Raw genomic sequence first — 17,454 nt, 5'->3', positions numbered from 1 at the left:
TGTTCTCAGATAATATGCTGTAAACGTGGGGAGGTTATGCCTGTGACATAGATGGCAATTTCTGGCAGTATCTTTGCGAGATCTCACTGCATAAGTTCCTGTATCACTGTGGGCCAGGGACTGTCTGTAATTCCATGGGCAGGGTGACCACAGCCTTCCAGCAACTAAGAACAGAGAAGGGAGATTAGCCAAATACATTCAAGTTGTAACACCTCCCAAGAGGCTCACATAGATTGGATTCTCCGGAGACCATCAGTCAAAGAAAGTAGTTTTGTATAAATAGCCTGAATTTAAACTCATGCAAGATGTGCTTTTTGATCCAGCAAGCAGACAGGACATTCTCCACAAGGGAGACCCCGATCCTTCCTGAGAAAGGTCGGAAGGACTTGATCTATTCATGGGTGCTTGTTCCAAGCCAAGCTTATGAACTTGTAACTGCAAGAAAACCCCAGGGTCGGATTTGAAGGACTGGCTACCTACCAGAGTCCTTGCTGGAGCTGGGGTGATCTCCAGTAAGCTTATTAGTTCCATGTAGATTCTTTTATTTGTAATGTTTTTTTTCTGTAATGCTTTCACCTTAAGCATAAATGTGCTTGCTTAAAAAGAACTGCATGATAACCCTCTTAGATGTGCGACTGGGCAGTCATGCAGCAGGCTATCTATGGAGAACAGAGAGGTAGGGGGCTTTCAGGGCTGTGGAGTGAAGAGGCGCCTCTCCCAGGCCCCAGGCCTGGAGCTGCCGTGGCCAGGGAGAGGTGCTCTCCCCCCAGCCCAGGCTGCTGTGGCACGAGAGGGCAGGGAGGAGTCCTCTCTCACCACCACAACCCCAAGGCAGCCTGCATCCCAAACCCCTCATCCCCAGCCCAACCCCAGAGCCCACACCCCCAGCCAGAGCCCTCACCCACCTGCATCACAACCCTCTGCCCTAGCCCTGAGACCCCTCCCACACCCCAAATCCCTCATCCATTGCCCCAGCCCAAAGCCCACACCTCCAGCCAGAGCCCTCACCCCCCCCCTGCACCCCAACCCTCTGCCCCAACCCTGAGCCCCTCCCGCACTCCGAACCCCTCAGGCCCACCCCCGCCACATATAGGGGCACATAACAAAATTCATTTCACACATGGACGTAAAAAATTAGAGGGTTACTAACTTATTACTGCTGGCAATCACACTATTTATAGCTTCTGAGGAGAAAACCAGAGCAGCACTGCTCAGGCAGTCTGATTTGCTGGGGGATTCACAGTGTAGGTCATGAACTGTGCAGCCTGGAAATGACCCAGTCAGGAGGGAGAGAGACATAGGTCTCTGCCCAAGAGAGGTGGTGGCTGGGGAGCTGAAAGCCGGGACCACAAAGGGGGGAAATCAGGTGCAATTTCTCTGAATTGTGACATCATAGCTGTGATACAGAGCAAAGAGGTTGAAAAATCCCTGCACTATGTGACAAATTGAACCTGCTTCAACAGCGAGATGCTAGCATGCCTGAATAATAATGCCTAACATCTAGAATGTCTTGCTCAAGTAGTTACAATTGGCATCTAGAACTTTTTGCTGTGGTGGGACACTGGTCCAAATTCAGCCCAAGTCATCAGAGACCAATAGTTGTTACTGTCATTAACTAGCACCATAGGTATACATGGCTCTTTACAGGCAAGTAAAAATATGATCTAAAAGCTCACTCCTGCATGTGTCTGACTTTACCCCCATGGGACAGCTTTGAGATGAGTAAAGTTACTCACATGTGTTTGCAGGATCAAGCCCTCTGAGTTGGAGGCGGGTAGGGTATCCACAAACTGGTGCTTACGTGGACACCTTGCAACCCAATGCAGGAAAAGGGGAGGCAGGAAGTGAACCAGGGAGGCTGAGTTGAGGGCCTTCAGGGTGCAAGGTGTCGGACAAGCCTCACCGGGCCCTGAATTGGAACCCGGTGAAGCAGGAGGGTCTGGGTTCCCCTATTCCTCCTGAAACTGTGACCACTGTGTGGAGTGGCTGCCAGACGACCACATAGTTGTGGACCACAGACCCATTCACATGGGGTGTACTATTTCTTTGGAAGCAGCAAATCTGTATATGCATGTCCAGTGGACGAGGGACTGGACGCTCCAGAGAGATGCTCAGAAGGCTTGGGGGTTGGAATATGCCTATCAGTAACCTGTAGAGAGACAGCAAGACCTAGAGGGTAGTGCTTGTGTTGCCCATAGCCGGTGGCACTGGAGAGCTGACGCCTGCAGAAACAGACAAGGCTTATTCTTGCAAAGAGCAGCTGATAGTGAGGTGTCTCACAGCCCTGGGCACTCCCAGGAAGCATCACAGTCAGCAATGTTAGGCTCAGTGAAAATAGTAAGTTCTAAGGAGGACAGTGATGCTGCGTGGTGCCCAGGTGTGTCAGACAGTGGCTGTTTGGAGGGCTGTGTGAAATGAAGTGTTTCAATCCAGTTACTTAATGGGTGCAGTATTTTTTTTTGCAGTATATTATTCAGCCACTAGACAGATGCTGTGTGATGTGTAGGGTTCCAGGTAGGGCATCATCCCTGGTAAACAAAGGATACAAAGCTGGAACACAAGCTGCGTAGAAGCCTGTTTGCACCACTCGTTTGTTGCTGTTTTGCTTAATAAACACCTTCTGTTTAAGAAGGTCTGAGATTCCATACATTATGACAGCAAACAGCTGCCTACATCAATAACTACTTGATACTAATTGGCTGCCTTGCTGGCATTCTGAGCAGAGACCAAAGTTTGAAAAGGCCATGGAGAAAAAACAGCCCTCTCATTAGTAGAAGTCCCTTGAGGACAGGGTCAAGACACATAGGCAGGGCAGTGCAAGGGATGTTTGCACTGCTGCTGCCTTGCTGTACACATTCCATCAATAAAGAGACTTTCAGTCTTCAAGGCTAGCAGTTAAGGACAAGAGGTGAATTCACAATAAAAATACACTGCGAAGTGAGGATTAGACCTGACACCCCCACTTAAACAGCTGATTAATTGGTTTTCTCAGACTGTCAAGAAGCAATTCAGCTGCATTTGCTGCAGCACTATTTTCTAGCATGAAGTACACATTCTAGCATGAAGCCACCAGATAATTCACTTGAATGCATGCAGTGTAGCTATGTCAGTCCCAGGATATTAGAGAGACAAGGTAGCTTCACTGCTGGGAACGTGGCTCCCGCCGCCGAAGAGCTGTCCACACCAACACTTTTCGTCCCTAAAACTTTTCTCATTTAGGGGGTGTTTTTTCACGCCCCTGACTGACAAAAGTTTTTGCAAGGAAAGTGCCAGTGTAGATATAGCCTATGAAGGTAGATTAACCGTAACCCTCTAACCCCCTCTTTTTGTCCTATGACTGCAGAGGTGTTAAAGGGCCACTCTTCCTAGACTGGTCCCTGACAATATGGACTAACTACTTTTGCTAAACAATCTATTCCACCTTGTATTTTGCTGTGACACTGGGAGCTCCTTGGGATGGATTAACTTTTTGTGGGCCCAGCTCCAAACATATTTGTGGGCCCCACCTGGGGAATGATTGTAAAAGTGGCTGGGGGCAAAAGCACATTGGGGCAGGAGCTAGGGTTGGCCCCTGGAGCAAGGGAGGGGCCACGGGTTCTAGCCCATTCTCTTTGTCTCTCTCTGCACTGAGCTGCCCCTCCTCCAGTGTGACAAAGTGGGAATGTTCTTAATGTTTTATCTGAATACTGTGTGGCTGCCTCAGTTTCCCCTGTGCAATTCTTAAGTATCAAGGTGGTGGGATAAGGGTGTGTGATTGTTGCAGAGCCCTAGGGGGCAGGTTTGATGCTGTCTGCACAGAGAATGGCCAACACACTGTCTCTTGGCAACTGATGGCCTGTGCCCCTTCCCTGCAAGATGCCAACTGAAGGTGTTGGAGAACAAAGAGATCAGGTGGCCTCCTGGCCCGGGAAAGAGACAAAGATCAGAGGAGGGACTGGGGGGCTGCAGTTTGGAGCTGGCTGGGGAAACGGAGGAAGGCCCAGTACTGGTGTCTGGGCTCCCTACCTCACAAGACGGACCTGGCTGAAGGGTCCTTTTTTTCCATACCTACAAGCTCTGCTTTGACTGTGTTCCCGTCATCTGAAAAACCTTCTGTTTTACTGGCTGGCTGAGAGTCACAGTGAATTGCCGGCAGTGAAGAGTGCAGGACCCTGACTCCCCCACACTCCGTGACATCCCGCAGCAGTAGGACAGGTTCTCGTCCAGCCCTCTGGGGTGGGTGTTAGGAGTGGGAGGAGCGGAGGGTAATGTGGTTACTCCTATAACCGAACTTTTAGTTGTTAACCGGACACCCAGGTCCCATTTTCTACTGGAGTTGCCAGTCTAAAACTGGATACCTGGCAACTGGGGTGCCAGAAAAGCCTGAGAGATGGGGAAGGGCAAGCATTTTTAAAAGTGAGGGGGCTAAGCCTTAAGCGGTGGGAAGCAAGGGGTGGGTGGGCTAGGGAGTGGAGAGGTGCTAGTGGGCAGGGCCATGTCTGCTGTACTGCCCAGGTAGGTGGGAGACTGAGGGGATCAGCTGACACAGTATCCCCAGTGCAGGTGATGTGACAGCCAGTGGTGGATTTAGAGTTAGTGGACCCCCCCGGCCCTGTGCTCAGCTTCATTTTGGGGGCCCCTCCTTGGGATCCAGCCAAGAAAAAGAATATTCACTTATCTCCCCCGCCCCCATTTTTCATTCTTGTTTTCTTCATCCTCCTCCTATAAGTAATAGCAAGTAAATGAAAATAAAGTGAGATACCTTGATTGTTCTTGTAGTCAAACTTATTTTTCCACAGATCAATTGAAAATTGCAGAGAGTCTCGATGGACCACTTAATGATCTTTCCAAATATTGTAAAAAAATGTTGGGGTCTGGCCAGGAGCTAGGGTGAGGGAGGGGGCTCAGGGTTGGGGTGTGCAGTGCTTACCTGCGACAGGTGCAGGTGGGAATGGGAGGGGTTGCAGGAGCTCCCGTTTGGTGCTAAGGTTGGGGGTGGAGATGTGGGGGGGGTTCAGGCGTCAGCGCATGGGGGGGCTGGGTGCAGGAGTCAGGGCAGGGGGCTGAGTGTGTGACGGGGTGGCAGGGGACAGAGGGGGCTGGGAGGTGAGGGGGGTGCAGGGGTCAGGGCACGGGGCTGGGGAAGTGTGAGGGCGGTGCAGGGGTCAGAGTGGGCAGGGGACTGGAAGAGTGGGGGGTGCAGGAGTCAGGGCAGGGGGGTAAGGGAGGTGTGAGGAGGGTGCAGGGATCGGGGAGGGTTGAGGGGGTGCAGAAGGCAGGGCAGAGGGCTGGGGAGGTGTGAGGGGGTGCAGGGGTCAGGGCAGGGGGCTGGGGGCTTGTGGAACTCATTGCCACCAGATACTATCATGGCAAAGAGCTTAGTAGGATTTAAAAAAAAAATTGGCCTTTCATATTGATAATGAGAAAGTCCACATCTCCCACTGCTGTCACCCTCATCTTCCCACCCTCTCTTTGTTCTGCTGTTCATCATCCCTTGCCATATTCTGAACAATGTAGATTGGAATCTCCTTTTGTTTGCACAGGGATTGGGGCAGGGACCTATCAGTCTATCTAGCTGATGAGTAAAAGAAGACATGGAAACATTAAAACATTTAAAGCTTCACCGTGTAAAACACTACCAAACGTACATCAGGAAAGACTCTTGCATTGCTAGGAAAATAGATCAGAGACCAAATAGGTCTCTTACAGCTCTCATTTCTCTGATTCATAGGAGTAGCCCCATGTGACTGCATATAAAATACATCATTGTCCTCCAGCAAAATTCAAAATGACACCAAAACCAAAAAGGCCCAGGATGTAGCTTTTAAAGGATTACCAACCTTAAAGGGCTCTAACCGACTGGAGCTGTGTGCCTGAAACAACCTCTCCCTGTTAGCAATTTATAACTGTTGGTGGGTTCTGCAGACTCTGAGATCAGCAATTCATTTCCCTACTTAGATAAGTGCGAGTAGCTGCCTGAGAAGAGAGGATCTAGGCTGTGGGCTGAGCCGTCCTGGGTGAGGAGCCCTAGGATCAGCCAAGCCTGAATTTTGTTATTGCTGATTTCAAAAAAGCCAAACCCTAGGAAAGGGGTGAATTAGGGCTCTGCATAGTGTGTGTGTGGGGTTTGTGCACAGGTTGGGGTGTTTACACGAAGCTACTAGAGATAGCTGAACAACCCTATCAGAGACACATTAATATTCATCCATTTACCACATCATGCTTATTACTAACCACTCCCTTTTGGGCTGCTGCTTTTTGTTTTTTGAGACTTCTCACATTAGAAGAAAAATGACAATTATGATAAGTTTTATCTCTGCCATTTAAGCTTCTACCTATCTGGTTCAAGTGACTGTCTCTCTGTGGTGGGCGCTCATGCCAATAGATATGCTTTGCTGCATTATCTTCTTCCGCATGAATGTCATTAATCCCATAAGGAATCCTAATATTAAAAGGCGCTGACTAAATTGCTATATTCACCCACGAAAGCTCACGCTCCAAAACGTCTGTTAGTCTATAAGGTGCCACAGGATTCTCTGCTGCTTTTACAGATCCAGACTGACACGGCTACCCCTCTGATACTGGAGAATACTTGTGATTGTTAAGATCCCATGGCCTTTGTCTTAGGAGCTGTTCTTGCTGGTGTCCTGGACTAGTCCTAGTGCAGGTCATTACATGCCCCCTGCAAAGTGGCAACGCTCAAGCTGTGGTCTGCAGGCCACCGGCTGCCTCTGGAGAGCCAGCTAGTCACATGGTACTGGTTCCTCCTCCTCATTTCCAGCTGTTACATTGCTTAATGGATTTTTAGCTGCCTTTGACACAATTTTCAGGCTAGCAAAGGCTGTAAATACTGGGGAGTGTTAGGAGATTCTCCATGGGAAGGGAGCTGGGCTGCGTGATGGCGAATGGGCAGCAATCATGCAACAATCTCTCCATTAAGATGAAAGGAGAAAGTCTGAAAGCCCCTGATAGACAACATTTTCTTCACTTACTCATCTGACTTGTGGTGAGGCCTATCTTTGCAGTAGGCTACGTCTCCACTTCAAGAGAGACGAGTTTTTACATGGCAATAGCTCCCGATGTGTGAAATCCTAGTAGGAATGAGACACTGAGACATGGGGAAGCCAACCCCGTACCCCGCCGGGGTTTGGATTGTCTAGCACCATCCATTTTTACCTGGATGGTGCTAGACAATCCAAACCCCGGCGGGGTATGGGGTTGGCTTCCCCATGTCAGGTCGAGGTAGAAGCCACCTGTGCCTTGTCTGCACTATGATTTTCTACTGAGATTGCTACCCTGATATAAAAAACACACAGTTTCTGCAGTGAAGACAAAGGCAGGACCAGCTGCTCCCTACAGATGGTGGAAGTCATGTAATTCCATACTTAATGTCGTAGGGTTGTTGTGATTTATTAGGCTTCATTGCGTAATGTTTGTCCAGGGCATTGAGATCCCAGCTAAAAGCTGCTACAGCATAGAGTGGAATACTCCCTCCTCCCGGACCCCTGGCCTGGATGCTTTATAACTTTCAAAACTCAGATGAGCAGACATGGAGAAAGAATTACAGGCCAAAGGAAGCAATTGAGCCCTGGTTGCATGTTTCATTTGCCTTCTCCACTTTACGAATCCAACTCTCTAGTGGCACTTCGTTTTATTTTAGCAGCTGGTAAATGAATACCTGATCCGAGAGCATTTCCAGTAAATGTAATTACTCCTCTGTTTGCAACAAACATGGCCCAGCTACATTTGATCTCAAAAACAAGAGAGAGAAAGAGAAGAAATGAAATGAGGCTATTCTCATGAGATTTCCAGTCAAACCCTATGCTGACTTGGTCAAGAGACCTATAGGCTAGATCCTCAGCTAGTGTAAATCAACACAGCTCCACTGACTTCAGTCAAACATGACCTCAACAGAGCTACACTCATTTACAGCTGAGGAACTGGCTGTGTAGGGTATGTCTATGCTGCTGCTGGAAGCAAGTCTACCAACCCAAGAGGCAGGCTCACGCTAGAGGGCACTAGCGAGCACACTACAAATAGCAGAGTAGACATTGTGGCTAGGACGGCAGCTTGGGCTAGCCAGCCGAGCTCAGACTTATGGGCTTGGGTGGGCTTGAGAGCCTGAGCCGCAGTGTCTACACTGCTGTTGTTAGTGCGCTAGCTCAACGAGCTAGCCTGAGTCTGCCTATGTAGACTGGGAGGCTCCCTGCCAGCTGTGGTGATGCCATACCCATGGGGTAGTTAAATATTTGCATTACAATAATATTTAGTGGCCCAAACTGAAATCAGGGCACCGTGGTGCTAGGAGATGTACATACACAGGGTAAAAATGTCCCTGTCTCAGGAGTTTACAGTTAAGAGCACGGTTCAGAATTCCACATTTAAATAGACAAGTGGGAGAAAGGAAGGATTTGATTTGGTTTATAGGTGGAGCACTGAAGCCCAGAGAGACTACGGTTCCAGTTTTTAAAGACATTTAGCCATTGCTCAGCTCCATATTGCAACACCTGACTTAGGATCCTAAGTGTCCTTATCAGAAGTAACCTAGGCACTTAGGAGCATAAGTGTTATTGAAAGTCAGTGGGACTTAGGTGCCACAATGCCTAAATGTCCATAAAAAATCTGGACCTAAGTGACTTGCCCAGGTCCCACAGGGAGTCTGTGGCAAACGCGGCAACTGAACCCAGATCCTTTGTATCCCGGGATTTACCCCCAGGTCCATCCATCCCCTCTTCTTATGGAGTCCAGACATGAATCCAATAGAGAACTTCCAAAAGTTTTCAGACTTAGAGAAAGTTTGGACAATGATTACGGCCAATAGTGTGTAAAACAAATGCCTGGACTCCAGTGCCTAAATCCATAATTATTCACTGAGTGCTCCGGTATTTTACTTGGGTACCTAGATACGGACTTTGGAGTCTGACTTCAGAGCCCTATTTTTAAACTCTTGCCTCGGGTTCCATTTTTATTTCATTTGAACCTTCGGGCCTCCTTGTCAACAAGGGCTAGCGATGCAGAGGGAGCGTAGTCTAATGGTTGGAGCAAGCAGTTGGGAGTCACTTATATCCTCTGCCATTGACTTGGTGAGACCTGGGACAATTCCCCGGATCCAAGTATTCCTTAGGTGGCCCATCTACCTGTACAGTGCTCTGAAAGGGCTGTTGAGATGGTCCCTAACATGAAGTCCTTGGAGGTCCTTGGATGAACAGTGCCATACAAAATAGAGAGCTGTTGCTGTCTCTGTAGTTGGGAGGTGCCTCTTCGGAAGCCAGTCTCACAGGGTTGACACTTGTAGCTGAAAACAAGGAGGAGGAGCCAGTACCATGCGATTAGCTGGCTCTCCAGAGACTGCAGACCACAGCTTGAGCATTGCCACTTTGCAGGGGGAATGTAGGCAGGGCTGGCTCCGGGCACCAGTTAAGGAAGCTTGGGGCAGCCAAGACAAAAGGGCAGATCTCCATCCGCTATTGGGGTGGCCCATCCGGGTCTTTGGCAGGAATTTGGCGACGGGTCCCTCAGTCCATCTCTTCCTCATTGAGCTGCCACCAAAGTGCTGCCAAACAGGAAGAGAGGGAGCGAAGGACCCGCCGCCGAACTGCTGCCGAAGAATGGAGCGGAGCAATTGAGCTGCCGCCAAAGTGCTGCCGATCAGCCTTTTTTTTTTTTTCTGCCTCTTAGGGCGGTGGAAGACCTGGAGCCGGCCCTGAATGTTGGAAGGCAACATGTGATGACCTGCACTGGGATTAGTGCAGGACACCAGCATTAACAACTTTCCTCTGAACTGAAAGGCCAGGGGATCTTAACAGCCACCACGCTCTGTCAGTATTTCCAGCAGAACAGCACATCACGCTGTCAGTCCTACTGAACTGCTGCAACTGCTTTCTCCATATCAATATGCCAGCCGTGGTACGTACCTGGCCGCCATTACCATGGTATTGAAGCATCTCGCTGTTCTTAATGTATTTCTCCGGTGAGGGAGGGGAGTATCGGAAAGGATCTCCATGGTGTACACATCCCTTCGTTTACAGCCTCATAGAGTAGCCTAGGTTTACAGCTGACCCCTTCTTATTGGGTTATTTATGGAGATCAGGAAGAGCAGAAGTCTGAGTAGCAGCTCCCAGAGACTCACTAAATCTCTCTTCCTAAGCTGGACACATCTCCTCACTCAGACACTAGCTCGGGGTTTAAATACACCCATAGTTAGTTCTGCCTTTACTTCAGGTTAGATACGTTAGGTACTTATATGAGCCCCATCCAGGGCCAGATTAACATAAGGGCCTTAGGGGCTTCAGGACAGGGCCTCTGGCTAAGGGGGGCCCCACAAAAATAAATCAGTGATCATCAGTCCGTCGATTGCAATCTCCCGGGTGCTAAAAGTCCAGTGGCACAGCAGGGCTCAGGCAGGGTGCCTGCATGCCCTGGCCCCACACCACTCTGAGAAGCGACCAGCTGCTGGCATGTCTCTGGGGCCCCTGGCGTGGGGGAGATGGCTCCACACACTCCCCCAGCACCAACCCCACAGCCCCTGTTGGCTGGTTTTTGGCCAACAGGAGCTGCGGGGGTGGCACTGGGAGACACACTGTTCTCCTCCCCACAGGGGAACACAGAGACATGCCAGCAGCTGTCTGCTTCCAGGAGCAGCGTGGGGCCAGGGCATGCAGGCACCCTGCCTGAGCCCTGCTGCGCCACCAGCTGGGAGTCGCCTGTGGTATACCAGGGCCCAACAAAATCTAATAGCCCCGGGTCCACAGGAGAGTTAATCTGGCCCTGGCCCCATCATCCTAATGTCTGAATACCTCACACCCCTTTAATGCACTGATGTGTCTATCCTCACACCACTCATCTAAGTGAGGGCAGTGCTGTTATTCCCTTCTAAAGAGGAGGAAGTGAGAGACTAAGTGAGTTGCCCAAGGTCACATAACTAGTCTGTAGCAGAGCCAGGAACTGCAGCTCTAAAGTCCCAGGACACCACCCTAACCACTGGGCCATCCTTCCTCTAGGCATGCAACTCCCTATGCCTTGGTACAAGCATCCCAGGAGGGGTACATCAACTATGTATTCTAGGCTCCCCTGACTTCTGAGCTTGGTCCCATTGCATATCTACTCCTAGCGCTTCCATGTGATGGGGATTTAACCTGCCACAGTGGCTGGGTTCCAAGAGCAGGACTGGAACGCCACAAGCCAGGCTGCAGCACACGTAGCAGAACAGCCTGCAGCAGGCACTGACTGGCACAGTCAGGGTGTTAATCCAGGCTAGACTCCCACTGACTTTTGACTTCAGTGAGTCCACCAGGCCCCTTATTACTTTCTGTTCTACTGCAGGTTTCTTGGATTTCCCAAGTAGCCATCGGGTGGCTAACATCCTTTGTATTGCTCAGTCATTCACTTCTCTCCTGCTTCTAGCTCTCCCCTCTTACAACATCTCTCAGTATTAGCCTTCAGTACTAATGCTTATCTCTCATCTAGCATTTCCCACCCCATGATCTCAAAGCATTCTATAAAAGAGGCTGTCTCATTATCCCCATTTTGCAGAAGGGAAACTGAGGCAGAGGAAGGGAAACTGCCCAAAGTTAGACAGCCAATCAGTGGCAGAGCTGGGACAAGAACCAAGCTCGCCTGCTTCCCACTCCAATATCCACACCGTCTCCCTTTTGCCTAGAGTCACAGGCTGCAAAAGGAAATAAGCCTTTCTACTGTGTCCTCCTCTTAATTTATTCCTCCATTAACTTAATTGGGTATGATGAGGGGAAGGGCCTTTTATCTAAGCAATATTTGGGCAGAGTAACATGTAGATTCAGCTTGGGGAAAATAGCCATCCAAGAGCAGCCTCTGTTGTTTAAGGCTCTGTGTGCTACAAAGATGAACTGTCAACAACAACAAGGTTTTTAATACCAACGATGTATTCCAGCACTCCTTTAAGACACACATTACTGGGCAAAACCCTCACCCAAGACCAAACACAGGCAGTAAAATACCATGACTTTTCTTTTTATTGACTATGTTCATTCTAAGAAGCTGATTTATTTTATCTACAGTTGCTGACTGATGAGTGGATTTAATCCTACTGTGTCGGTTGTCAGCTGATCCAAGTCTCAAGTTCTCCAGAAGCTTTTTTGCACCAATACAATTTCGGAAAGACACAGTGAGGTGAAGATTTTCTCTCTTGGGTGCCTGAAATTAGACATCTATAACTAAGGCACCTTAATAACTTTCTGATTTTCATAGATGCTGCGCACAGATATTTCCCAACAAAGTCAGTATGATTTACCAGATGTATCTTAGGTACTTACATAGGCCCCACTAATGTAGTATCTGGAAGTATATTTTGGCCTCCTAGAAAGATAAGAAGAGTGGTCTTATGGTCTTAGCATGGGACTCAGAATTTCTGAGTGTGGGACCTGATGATACCATAGATTTCATCTGTGACTGTAAGTAAGTCACTCAGGCCCAGATCCTCTCATGGGAGTTACTTACCTGCTTTTGAGGATGTTGGCCTTAGTCTCTCTGTTCCTCAGTTCACCATCTGTAAAATGGGAATAATGATCCTTCCATTGGCTTGTCTGTTTAGACTGGAAGCTGTTCTGGAGAGGGGCTGTCTCTTAGTGTCTGAATGTACAGCACCTAGCACAATGGGGCCTTGATCTCAGCTGGGGCCTCTGCTATACTAAAGATCCGATGAGGCTCATTGTTTAAATCATGCATCCAACTCCACGTAACTGTCACAGCAATAAGAATACGGCAATATGTTGCACCTCCAGAGAGTGTAAATCTCTGCTGAGTGCCCTGCACAGCCTAATTAGTGAGTATGTTCAGCACGCCCAGTAAAACTGGGTTTAAACTTCATTCTAGCTTTGCAGCTTATCTTTGTGGAAGAGCTGTCGTTCAGGAAATCACTCGCCCTTTCAGATTTACTACAGACTTAAAAGCAGACAGAGTGTGTTGGCTCAGTCGATTATTTCCTCTCTCTAGATTCTAGAATTCAATGAAATTAAACATTAGGACGATCCTGTTTTGGGAGGTGGCCCGCTACAGAGCTGGTTTGTTCATATGTAGTGCACCGGGTGGCCGCCAATAGGCTGCGGGCCTCTGTCACCTGTTGCTTATGCTGATGTACAAGAGGAGTGCTACCGTTAAAGTCAAGGATGGTTCAGTGGTGCAAGGACTAGACTGGGCCTCAGGATATGTGAGTTCACTGCCTGCTTCTGCCATGGACTGACTGTGGACAAGGCAATTCATCTCCTCTCTGCCTTACTGGTAACCCAACTGCCAAATAGACTTCCCTACCTCTCGAGGGGGTTGGGATGATGAAATCTATTGAAGATAGTGACGTGGGTGGATACTGACGTGATGAGAGCCACATAAATAGTTGCTTAGCGTAAGCCAGAGGACAATCACGACTTGCGTCATCTCATCATTTCTATTTGTTTCCCCTTTAAAGGCGGGAAAGAGCTCTGGCACAGTAACATTTCCAGTCAAATACAGCCAGCCAGAGCAAAACAATCCGAGATGTCTGGCCCGCTACTGCTGCGGTGTGCAGCCACCTCAGGACAAGCCCCCAGAGCAGTTTAATCACGCAGGGCCTGATTCTGTTCTCACACCAGGGTGAATCCAGAATAACTCCACTGATCTCCATGGACTCCCGACAGTGTAAACCTAGGGAAAGTGAGAAGAGATTCAGGAACCCAGAGCGCAACAGGAAGAACAGAGATATAACAGGAGGGCCGTGTGATTGCCAACAAACACTTGGAATGAAAAGATACGTTGCTTTGAAATTTGATAAGGTGTTGACCTTTAAACACATATGTTTTTCAAGGAAAGCTCACAGTAACAGATCCCCATTGAAAAGTCTCTTGATTATGTCTTCTCACTGAGTCAGAGAGAGGCATCTAATTCGAAATCATATTTTAAGTTATATTGCATGTTTGCTCTGATAGATCCCAACACCCTTGATCAACTATATTCTCTATTTGTAGGTACCATTTCACCACCCCCCGAAATGCAGCCACCTCTGGGATGGAATGTGGCAGTTCTCTAACATTAACCCCTCCCCATACACACCAGACAATCCCTACAAAATACCTTTTCCAACTGACACTGCAAGGGGATCTTGAGTAGGCAGATTGTAATCATGCACACTGGATTAACACCCTTACTCTGACCAAAAGCACCATAGATGCTTTAATAACCACTATGGTCAAGACGTGTTTTACATCTCACCTGAAATGGCATCTTCAGCAGTATCATGCTTCCTAACGCCCCAGGTTTTCCTTGTTTGTCTTTCATTCAAATCATTGAGCAGACCCGCCCTTGCTTACATTATGAGATTGAATAAGAATCCTGGGACCATCCCTTCAGATTGCCGATGAAGACTTTGGAAGGGCCAAAGAAACGAAAGCTACACCTGGAGAATCCATCCCAGGTTTTACACTGAGCTCAGTGGATGATGGACAGGAATCTGGAATACTGAAATGGATCTGTAATCAGTGGTGAAAGTAGGCCGGTACGGGCCAGTACGGCGTACCTGTAAGAAGCCAGTACCGGCCTGTACACAGCTGGCGTTAAAGTGCTGCCATTGCAGCACTTTAACATTGCTGCCCCTTTTTGTCTCCCCCAGACCCCCGTGGCAGGGGGCAAAAGGGGCTGTCGCTCCAGGGCCAGTGATTTAAAAGAGGCTGGGGCTCCCGGCTGCTGCTACTAGCAGTGGCCAGAGCTCCGAGCCCTTTTAAATCACTGCCAGAGCCCCAGGCGGCACAGGCAGGCTGGCTAGAGGACACTGACCTCCAGCCTCTCCCCTTCTGCCAGAGGCTCCGCCCCTTCCACTAGAGGCCCTGCCCCTTCCAGGGGCTCAGAGCTGGCCCCCATACTGGTAAGAGATTAGTATTACTTTCATCCCTGTCTGTAATGCTCATAGTCACATACCCAACCATGGCATCTCAGTGCCTCGATGCCAGGAGCACTCCAGTAATGTGGATGTAGCACTTTAATTACTCACCTGGGCTTCATATACATTTGTTACTATTGTGACTTTACCCAAGGTCCAATCCAGACTGATGGACAGCTGTGTCCCTTCAGTTCTCCAGCCTGGGGTGCCTTTTACACTGCTTTGCTGTGAGAGCCACCACTCCTGATCTGCTATCACACAGCCTCCAGCATGTAAATCACTCCCAGCTATGCTGTGTGAGAGCTATAGCCAGGCACCTTGAATTACATTGCAGGACAACACCATTAAATTCCCAGTCCCAGACTTCCCCCAGAAATGTGTGTCTTGACTGCCCAACACCCTCCTGGACAATACAAGCTTATATAAAGTCTGTCATTTATTAATAGAAAATGATATTCACAGATCTTGTTTTCCCAAATGGAGTTTCCCCAAACACTGCAATCCCAAATCACTGGTTTAGATAAAACAACAAAACAAATTTGTTAACTACAGAAAGATATATTTTAAGTGACTACAAGCAATGAGGCATATAAGTCAGAACTGGTTACAAGGAAATAAATGGTAAAATGCAACTACCCCCTAACTTAACAAGCTAAGTGAATACAAAGCAAAGGTCTCTCTCGCCACAAGTTCCAACAATCTTACTGACTGAATCTTTCAGTCAGGATCTCCCCACCCCTGATCCAGTGCTGCTTCCTTTGTTCTTCAGAGGTTGATGGTGCCGTGGGTGGACAGCAAGGAAGAGAGGATTTGGGCATATGTCCTCTACTCTTATAGCTCTTTCTCTTGCACAAGAATCATCTCCAGATGTTGTTCAGGAGACAGCAAGTCTTTGTGGCCAGGAACCTTAAGCTGTTTCTTTGTCAAAATGTAGATTTTTTGCCCACATTCTCTCTCCAGTCAAAGAAAGCCACTTAACCAAGTGATGGGCCGTTTGATCTCATTGACATCTGGCCAAGGCACTGGCTAGCCTTTTGTCTCTGGGGAACTTGTTTGTGACTTCCCTCAAGAATATGTTGGCACAGGTCTTAGTGATATTGTACAGTGGAATCCTGTATCTTTACATACAATGTTGCCACGCAACTTTTACTAGGACAATAATGATCAGTGATTCAGGAGTTTTCAAATGATACCATATACAGCCTGCTTTGTACAAAATGTAAAATAGTCTGGTAAAAGGGGTGACCGTGGGGGTACCGACTGTCACAACGATGCACCAATGAGCCCCTCTCCCAAAACGCAAACCTGCATGCATGCCTGTAACAAGGGCTTTCCTTCCCAGCTGGGACGGGGTGTCTGCCCCCACAAGGTCTAAGGAGGTAGGAAGGGCCAATTAACCCCGGGACAGGCTGCACCTGGTGGACAGTCAGAAGTAATAAGGCCTAATGGCTGATGAAGCCAAGATGGGACAGGCATAGAAAGGAGAATAGTGAAAAGAGGGGGATGCTGGAAGGAATTCGCTAGAGAGGAGGGGAAATGGAAAGAGCCAAGGGGAAGTTCTAGCATGAATAAGCCCTGAGATCCTGCCTTGGAATGCAGACTCTAGCAAGAACTCAAGAAGTTCCGAAAGAGCCACAGGGAGCAGAGGAAGCTCCAATGGTAACCCAGTGGATGGGGCAGAGCAAGAGAAGAAAGGCAGGAAGGAGCCCAAGGAAACAGCAACAAGAGTGGAGCTTGACTAGATCATAGCTGCTGGGCATAGGGTCCCGGGTTGGAACCCAGAGTACGGGCAGGCCTGGGTTTCCCCGCCAACCACTGGGGAAGTGGTACAATCTGGGCAGTGGAGCACAAGACTGCCTGAGACAGTTTGTCCAGAGAGACTTTTTTAACCTGGAAGGGGAAAATTATAGTGAGCTGGCCAGAGGGCCAAGCCACGAAGAGAGATCACCCTGAGTTATGAAGAGGGAGCAATCAAGTCTGGAGGGAAAGACATGGGGCAAGCAACTGAAGGAGGGGGCATTGGACTGGTCGAGAGCGAATCTCCAGATGCGGCCACAAGGAGGTGCCACAATAGCAAGTAACAAAACCCGTGGCACCACCACATGATCTTGTTTTTGAAATCTGTGGTGAATGCTGCAGAGTCTGCAGTCTGGGGGCTTCACTCTAATATGAGCACATGGTGAAGACAGATAACATGGTCACTGAGGCATCTTTAGCTCAGGAGTGACAGGACTTGTGTGTTATAGGTAGAGTGATGTAGGGGACTATGGAAGACTGTGTCACGGCCTAGCTAGGGTGTCTCCGCTTTCTCGGCGGCCTTGTGAAGAGCCCCTGCTTGCTAAGTGGCCGGTCATTGTAGGACACAGCATGCCAGTTATAACTTGCTTTTAACTGGTTGAAACCAGTTTGTATGGCCTTAGGCCAAAGGGCGGACATAGCCTGTGGGAAGTCCCTTTTTGCATATGTATGAGTTGCTTTTGTATTGTGTATATATAGCTGTATGCTCCCGGTCCGCCTTTGGACTCCGACCCAGGCCGAGCTGAGCTTCGGTGCTGGGTTCCCCGCCTAAGTGACAGCAACGCCCAGGGTCCCCG

At 48.8% G+C, this 17,454-nt stretch overlaps 1 long non-coding RNA gene across 1 annotated transcript; it reads right to left on the bottom strand.

Moving 5' to 3' along the window:
• Positions 1 to 6,571: 6,571 nt before the first annotated feature.
• LOC142046294 (uncharacterized) lies at positions 6,572 to 12,312 on the bottom strand. The gene is made up of 3 exons (XR_012655169.1): positions 12,270 to 12,312; positions 7,143 to 7,730; positions 6,572 to 7,087 (listed from the first exon to the last, which is right to left on the bottom strand). It is a non-coding gene; the product is annotated as an uncharacterized LOC142046294 (long non-coding RNA).
• Between the last annotated feature and the right edge of the window lie 5,142 nt (positions 12,313 to 17,454).

This window comes from Chelonoidis abingdonii, chromosome 2, assembly GCF_003597395.2.
Source record: "Chelonoidis abingdonii isolate Lonesome George chromosome 2, CheloAbing_2.0, whole genome shotgun sequence".
Taxonomy (NCBI): Eukaryota; Metazoa; Chordata; order Testudines; family Testudinidae; genus Chelonoidis; species Chelonoidis abingdonii.
This window is presented reverse-complemented; position numbering and strand designations above follow the sequence as displayed.